An 8,404-nucleotide genomic window follows, 5' to 3' on the forward strand; every position below is an offset into this window, starting at 1 on the left:
TAATAATGTTTGTGTGTCACGGAATTCAGTTGATACAAACATTTTCTTTGTATTGCGTGTTATTCCGCTGAAATAGTACAATGTAGACAAGTTTGATTTCGTAAGCCTATGTAAAACATGGCTGGAAGAAAATAAGTGGAAAAAAAGAGAGGAGGTTACCTAGTTCACATAAATGGGGAACTATCCTCCAATGATCTTGATCTTGATATGTGTTGTCAAGGTCATGCCCCCGAGTGATCTTGAACCAATTTTAGCCGTCGCTCATTGTTCGTTAAAAAATTGTTATCAAAAAAAGTTCATCAAAAAATGTGGTTTTAAAGCAAAGAATTTGTGTTTGTAAAAAGCAGACATTCTTAAAAAAAAAAACTTAGAAAAGAAATATATCACACAGATCATTTGACTAGACTAACTTTTGCAGAGAGGGGTAATTCATGTAATTTAATAACTTGTTAAAATTACATAAATGGAGAACAATACTCAAAATATCGAACGCCTATGAAAAGATTTCGGAATTATACTTCGATACGATTGTAAACAATCCCATTTCGTCCATTGCTTTGCAGAATTTATGTTCAAAACAGCGTTTGATACACATGAACTATTAGACGCTTTTCTTAATAGCTAAAGATTCCACATATAAGCGCAGAAATTCAAACAAATTCTCTGCTCTAAAAACACAAGAATTATATAAGAAATTATATAAGAAAATGTTTTGCGCTATTAAAACAGGGAATTTGTTTAATCAGAGCGCAATCATGTCCAAAAAGTTAAATTTTATTGATAACGTTTTCATTAATAACTTTTTAAGAAACAACGAGCGACGGTTAAAATATATCCAAGATCATCCAGAGTCATGACTTTGACAATATATGTCATTGGAGGATAATCTTCTGTAGTAAATAATTAATGTAATTTGTTATACATATAAGTACAAAAGTTTTTCGGATATCAACTGTTTGAAATAAGACGAATCTGATAATAACAAGATTTTAAAGAACATTTATATTGAAAAATTCAGCAATATCCCTAACGCAGACTCTATCCCGGACTGAATTTCGACCTAACCGTAGGGTCGGCCGGACCCTACTCCGGACCTAACCCTGATCTTGCAACCAAATTTAAATTCGTTCTCATGCTCGTATTTGATTCCACAGGAAACTATAAATACATTGGATTAACCATCCATATTCTCAGAATATATTAAATACGCATTATCAGACAAACAACAGGAACAATCGTAAGACTATCACAATGTTCCATGTAGGTGAATGAGCTGCAGTCGAGTGTACCAAGTCATTCAGACGTTATTATTGAAACAATCCATTTGTCTCAACGGAGGACACGCAACATAATGAAAGACAAATATTAGAGCTGGAAAAGCCGTATCTCGCTCAGGTGGCAATAGCGCTAATCGAGGAGATGATACCTGATTTGGAGTCAAATAAAACACATGAGAAAAGAGACATTTATTATAAACTTTTATACTCAATACTATAATTAAAGATTATAAAATAATTATAGATTTTACATTTTAATGTTTTTGATAGACTGATATTTACACAACGTTCCTATTTTATATATTTTATTATTATTCAGAGGATGTAAAAGCTTGATAAAGTTTTTAAGTACTAATGTATTATATGTATGATTCAAGAATATTATAATAATGTTGTAAATAAATGAGCTTGGAGTTTTTAGTAAAGGTTTTGATTATTAAAACATTTCATATGACATATTGCAGAACCCTTTCGGAATTGTTATTCATGAGATATGAAAGGTTGAAACATTCTAGGCGAAAAACCTCTAACTCTACATTTCACCAAAATCGAGCGATTTTTGATATTTTCATTTCCGTCCTCCATATTGAATCAGTCATTTTCTATTCTATATTGATTCAGCCATATTGAATTTTCAAATTTTGAATTCAAATTTAGAATCAGAGACTAAAAGTCTAACGCTACATATTGCCGAAATCGAGCGACTTTTAGCGTTTCCGTCTGCCATATTTAATCATTTTAAATTTTTAAATATGAGTTCCTATTTTTAAAGAGTGACCCCAAAAAATCACCTCGATTTTGGAACTGAATTGTGCCAAATTTTACCTTATATTGAAACATTAATTACAGAGAAATTTGAAGTTAAGGTGACTACTATGTGGATATCTGTACGAAAATGATATTCACTATCCACTAAGGAGACATTGATTTGAAGCTTTTTGATTGGCTGCGGCGTTTCGTCCCGGTTCCACCTTACTAGACTCATCAGTAAGGCGATGTAGTGTGGGACCTACCTTAGACCGGAATGAATTCAGATTGATGTTCTATTTAAAGGGAATTCGCATGGCTGCTCACGCGAATCCGAGCGAGTCCCGTTGGACCTCTGGTGGCAAGTCGCATCAGAGCTGGGAATGTAAAAGAAAACGAATTTTCGCATATATTGTAATACGTGATCCTCCTTCCCCCCCCCATCCAGCTATGATAACAATTTATTATCTCAATTGAAACTTCTTTGATATCTCATTGGATTTCATAAGACTATAAGAATATCATTTGGGGTGAAAAATGGGGTGAAAATAACTCCTTTTTTGGGATCACTTTTAAGTTCGAATTCGGCATCAGCATTCCCGAAATACTACATTCTTTAATATTACATTTCGCTGAAATCGAAGGATTTTTAACATTTTAGTTCGCCATATTGATTCAACCATTTGGAAATTTTTGATCCTGATTCGAAATCAATAACTCTGAAAACTTTTTAATACTATATTTTATTTTTAAATTTTAAATTCGGATTCAGCATCAGCATTCCCGAAAACTCTTTAACTACATTTCGCTGAAATCGAATAATTTTTAACATTTCTGTCATATTGGATCAGTCATTTTGAATTTTCAAATTTGGGTTCCGGATTCGAAATCAGTGACCCTTTAATATTAATATATTTCGCTAAAATCGGAAAATTTTTAGTATTTTTGTCCATCATTTTGTCAGCCATTTTTCAAATTCTAGATTTCGAAATCGCCGTAAACCAGAACAGGCCTAACCCTACATTTTGCCAAAATCGAACGACTTTTAACATTACTATCCACGTTAATTCAACCATTTTAAATTTTCAAAATTGAGTTTCTGTTTTTAAATTTTAAGTTCGGATTCGGCATCCCCGAAAATTTTTAATTTTCAAATTTTGAATATGGATTCAAAATCAACGACCCCGAAAACCCTGTATTACTATATTTCGCTGAAATCTTTCAGCATTTCCGTAAAATTTCAAGCTGCCATATTCAGTCATTTTGAATTTTCACATTTTGAATTTGAATTCGAAATCAGCGACCTCGAAAACCCTTTAATGTACATTTCACCGGAAATGAACCTTTAACAGCCTCAATGAAAAGAGACTTCAGGACATGTAACACAGCAATTTTAGGATAGAAGGATTGTGAAACACTTTGCACTAAATATAGCTTTAGCTAAAAGTATTAAATCTTGTTAATTATTATTTAATTTTTTAATTAATAAATTAATTTAAGACATTACTATTACTGCAAATTATTCTGTGTTTCCGAAATTCTTTAAACTTACACGCATAATGCTGAGCATAACAGGAAAATAACTGTTACGAATTATTTAAAATAAAATATAAAATAAGTTCCAGAAACTTATTTAAAATATAAAATAAGAATCGATAAAAAATTGATACAACTTGTTTAAAATAAAATATTATATATAAAATAGTTTTCGGGAACTTATTTAAAATATTAAATAAGAAATAAGTCAGCAATATTGTTTAAAATAATGAATACTAAATAACTCTTGTATTTTTAGAATATAACGTGAATGACAGTGTTCAATAATTTAAAAATAATAAAAAAACAGTAAGACGTCAATCTTTTATTAAAAATATTGTGGATTTTGTATAACGTAAAGTTCCCGGAAAAAAATGTTTCATATATAATTATATTATAATTATATTATATTGGGTTGTTCATGTCGATTTTGAAGGAAAATTGAAACGCAGAAGATTTAAATTTTAGTATACATTTATTAAATTATATAGATGCCATTCTGTTCTACAACCTTTCTTCATCTTTCAGGCAACTTGAAAATTCCGTTCTTCCAGAATCTCTCAGGTTTTTCAGCGAAAAACTTTTCTAAATGATTTGATGATCTGATGATTATCTCGACCAAAGAGTTGAAGCTTTTTCCATTAAGGGAATTTTGTAATGATCGAAATAGATGGAAATCAGAGGGCGCGAGGTCTGGTGAATATGGTGGATGGGGTAGAACATCCCAACCGAGCTCCAACAACTTTTGTCGAGTTATCAAAGACACATGAGGCCGCGCATTGTCCTGATGAAACACGACGCCCTTCAGATTCGCTATTTCTGGACGTTTTTGTTCAATTGCTGTTTTCAATTAGTCTAATTGGGAACAATACTGCTCTGAATTTATCGTCTCGTTGTTTGGTAAAAGCTCATGATACAGAATCCCTTTCCAATCCCACCAGACACAGAGCATGACCTTCTTTAGAAGACTGGCTTTTGGGGTGGCTAAAGGTGGTTCATTCCGCTTTCCCCAAGATCTTTTTCGCTTAACATTATTGTAAATGATTCATTTTTCATCCCCCATCACTACTTGCTTCAAAAATGGTGTGTCCTCGTTTATAGAGCGAGTCGTAAATAGAAATCCATCAGATTTTTCGTCGTTAAATCATGGGGGACTCACATATCAAAACGGTTTATATAGCCAAGCTTCACAAAATGCGTGAATGGTGGATTTTGACATATTCAACATTTCTGCTAATTTACGTATAGCGTGGGTTATTCTCGATCAGTGTTTTAATCTGATTTTCATCTGTGGTGGAGGATCTACCCGGGCGTTCTTGATCTTCAAGGTTGAAATCACTAGTTTTAAATCTAGCAAACCACTTCCGCACAGTTCTATCACCTACAGCACCTTCGCCATAAACAGCAAACTTGTTTGCCGCTTGTGTGGCATTTTTGTCTTTCCGGTAAAAGAAAAGCATTAATGCCTAAAATGCACTTTGTTTTCTTCCATATTCAAAGACATATAAAATTGACAAAAATTAATGTATCGCAACCAAATTTTTTTCCAAGTATGCCTGAAGTACCGTCTTTTACGATATGTATGCATGTCATTGTTTTCAATCGTTCTGATATATTCAGACATCCTTACGTCACCTACCAAAAATCGGCACGAACTTTCCGGACAATAATTACAACATACGTCCCTCTATATATATATATATTAGATGTAGTAAAAAGAAATCCATTATTTTTCCATTCAATTTCATGCAAAAATAATGGATTTCTTTTTACTATACCTAATATATATATATATTTGAGATCATAAAAACCATCATGCGTCATCACACGTATGATGAAAAGCGAAAATTCCTTTTAATCATTAGAAATCGTTGTTAAATTGTGTGTATAAAATGAGCCTTCAAATCTTCTCTATCTTGATCTCGACACTTCACAAGTTCTATCCTTTTATTATTTTTATTTTTTTCAATAGGAAAACTCATTTTGTACATACATCATCGACAGCAACGACTCATCGAATTTTCTTAGAAAATGCGATCGCGCACGCGCGAGTACAGAAAATTTTAGACGGAAATATCACGCGCGACCTCCAATCCCACTCGCGGATTTTCTCGTCGCGCATGATTGTTATGCCTCAAACTGAAAGAGAGAATCTGAGTCGCCAATCAATCTCATTGTTCGGATGTCACCTTAAAATTGTAACTTTTGGCGAATATCTATTGGTTACTGTTAAAAAGAAACCTCGTGCCACGGAGGTATACGCCGATTGCCGCCGCTTTCGCTTTCTTAGTACTCAGAGTTCGCATAATTTATCAACCGCAGAGAAAATCACCTTGAGAAATCTGCGAAGTAAGAACCACCGAGAAAATTGTCGCGATCTTTTACTTTGATTGAATAATTTGATCCTGAAAGGGATAGTTAACAAAACTATCGTGTAATGTACTTTTCAAAATTGTATAAAATGTATAATACTTGTAAAAATAAACTGAACTTTTTTTTGTTGAAAAGAAGGAAATAAAGTGCACATTTAAATTCTTGCGTGTTGCGCCTCACTCGCTTTCGCGGTGCATTCTCACATACACACGCACGCACACACGCACGCATATATTTTTCTTTTTCCCGGATTATTAATAATCTAATCTAATAATAACAATAATCACTTATTGTAACACAATTTGAAATATCTAAGATAAAGGTAAGATATACTCTCTACATTTAATTCACTGATGACCAATAGCAGACTTAATACTGATATTAGTGATTATCCACTGATTCAGATTTAGAGAGTGCATGTGTATAACAAATATAAAAAGTAAAACAAATACCGTGCAATAAAGTCGTCATCGAAGAATATTAAAAATATAACAAAGAAATTTTTTTTACTGATTTTGTAATAATTGTATGTTACTATTGTATTTCAGTTAAATGATAGATGCGCGACCTTGGAATTTGTTTGACACGGACGGGCGGACAGACAACGATAATTACAAAATGCAAACAATATTCATTTTTATTATTAAATATATTTAATCAACAAAAATGTCTTTTTAACATTTAATATATCTTTTCGTTTTTTATACAAGGTGTTTGGAAAATAATAATAAATCTTTCGCACAGAAGTAGAATGGACTAAACCGAGAATAAAAGTCTTCATTTTGCAATTTTCGCAAAGTTAACAAGATATTAATTGCTAAAAGTTATCGAAAATTGGTAACTTTCTTTCTCAATAATTTTTTACTCAAATACTTTACTCAACTTTACACAAAAATTGTAAGAGATGAAAATAGTTTATTTTCTTCTCATAAAACTCTACGAATTTTTTCAGAATTTTTTATCAACTTTTTAGTATTGCATTTTCTCATTTTTATTTACTATATATAATATGAGAAAATACGGTATTAAAAAATTTTGAAAAAATTCTAAAAAAATTCTTAGAACTCTATGAGAAGAAAATAAACAATTTTGTCGTTTGCAGTTTTTTGTAAAGTTGAAAGTATTTGAATAAAAAATTATTGAAAACCAATTTTCGGCAATTTTTAGCAATTAATATATCTTGTTAACTAATGCGAAAATTACTAAATGATAGAGGATTCTTCTTCTCAGTTTAGTCTATGCGAAAGATTTATTATTTTCAACATCCTGTATATAGATAAGAAGAAATATACGAATTAATATTTCTTATCATAAATAAAACTTTCTTTCCCTTCAAATATAATTTTGCTGCATAATCTGTAAAATAATTAAATATTTGCTAATAAATATGCTTAATATTACTCTAAACTAAATATTACTCTCTAAATCTGAATCAGTGGATAGTCACTAATTATCAAGTGGCATACTTTGCACTGATACTTTACTAATCAGTGAAATTCAACTAAAAAAAGAAAAATATTGAGCATTATATAACTAAAATACTGATATTTGCATATTAATTTCAATCTTCCAATACCACATTCATTGAATTTAGCACTAAAACAAGATTAGTTAGATTACATCATAATTATTAGGTTAGGGATTTCTCACATTTCATTCACTGATTACCAGTGGCATACTTGGCACTGATATCAGTGATTATTTAGATTTAGAGAGTATATAATACATTACAAAATTATAACAACATTAAGAGATAAGGAAAAATAACAAGAAAATATGTTTAAGATTTTATTTTCTTATTTGTAATCTCTTTCAAAATTGTTACAAATCATAAAATTAATATTCATTTGATAATAAAAACAGATTATGCATAATATTATTATTATATGTATGATATAGTGCTAATTGTTCAAAGTATGATTTGAATTGTATTTACGTAAAATTATTAATAAACGCACAATCGTCGGTATTCCAACGTGTTGCATTCGATAACGAATAAGTCATTACTTTCGCGCGCGAAGCATCACGGATTTTCCGGATACTTATCCTCACCTTCTATATTGAATTGGTAGGGTAAAATTTTTATACTTAGGAGAACTTGTGTCAATTTAAAGTCAAATCAGGATTGAACATGGAATGATATAAAATATAAATTTTTTTAAATTTTAATAAAATTAAGCAATTATCCTGCCGTCACAGTTACCTCTATTGATCCTTACCTATTTTCCTATCTTTTTTTTTCCACTTAGATTACGTTCGTTCGTTGCCTATTATAAGGATATAGGAAGTTTTTGCAATATCGTTTATTATCAGATGAATGCTAAAATCATGTTATTAATTTCTTATCAATTAAGGAAAAGATAACATGACTTTAGCATTCACCTTATCTAGATCCAAGTTTACAAACTCGCTATTCTCTCTCTCTCTCTCTCTCTCTCTCTCTCTCTCTCTCTCTCTCTCTCTCTCTCTCC

The sequence above is a fragment of the Atta colombica genome, unplaced genomic scaffold, assembly GCF_001594045.1.
Source record: "Atta colombica isolate Treedump-2 unplaced genomic scaffold, Acol1.0 scaffold1, whole genome shotgun sequence".
Taxonomy (NCBI): Eukaryota; Metazoa; Arthropoda; class Insecta; order Hymenoptera; family Formicidae; genus Atta; species Atta colombica.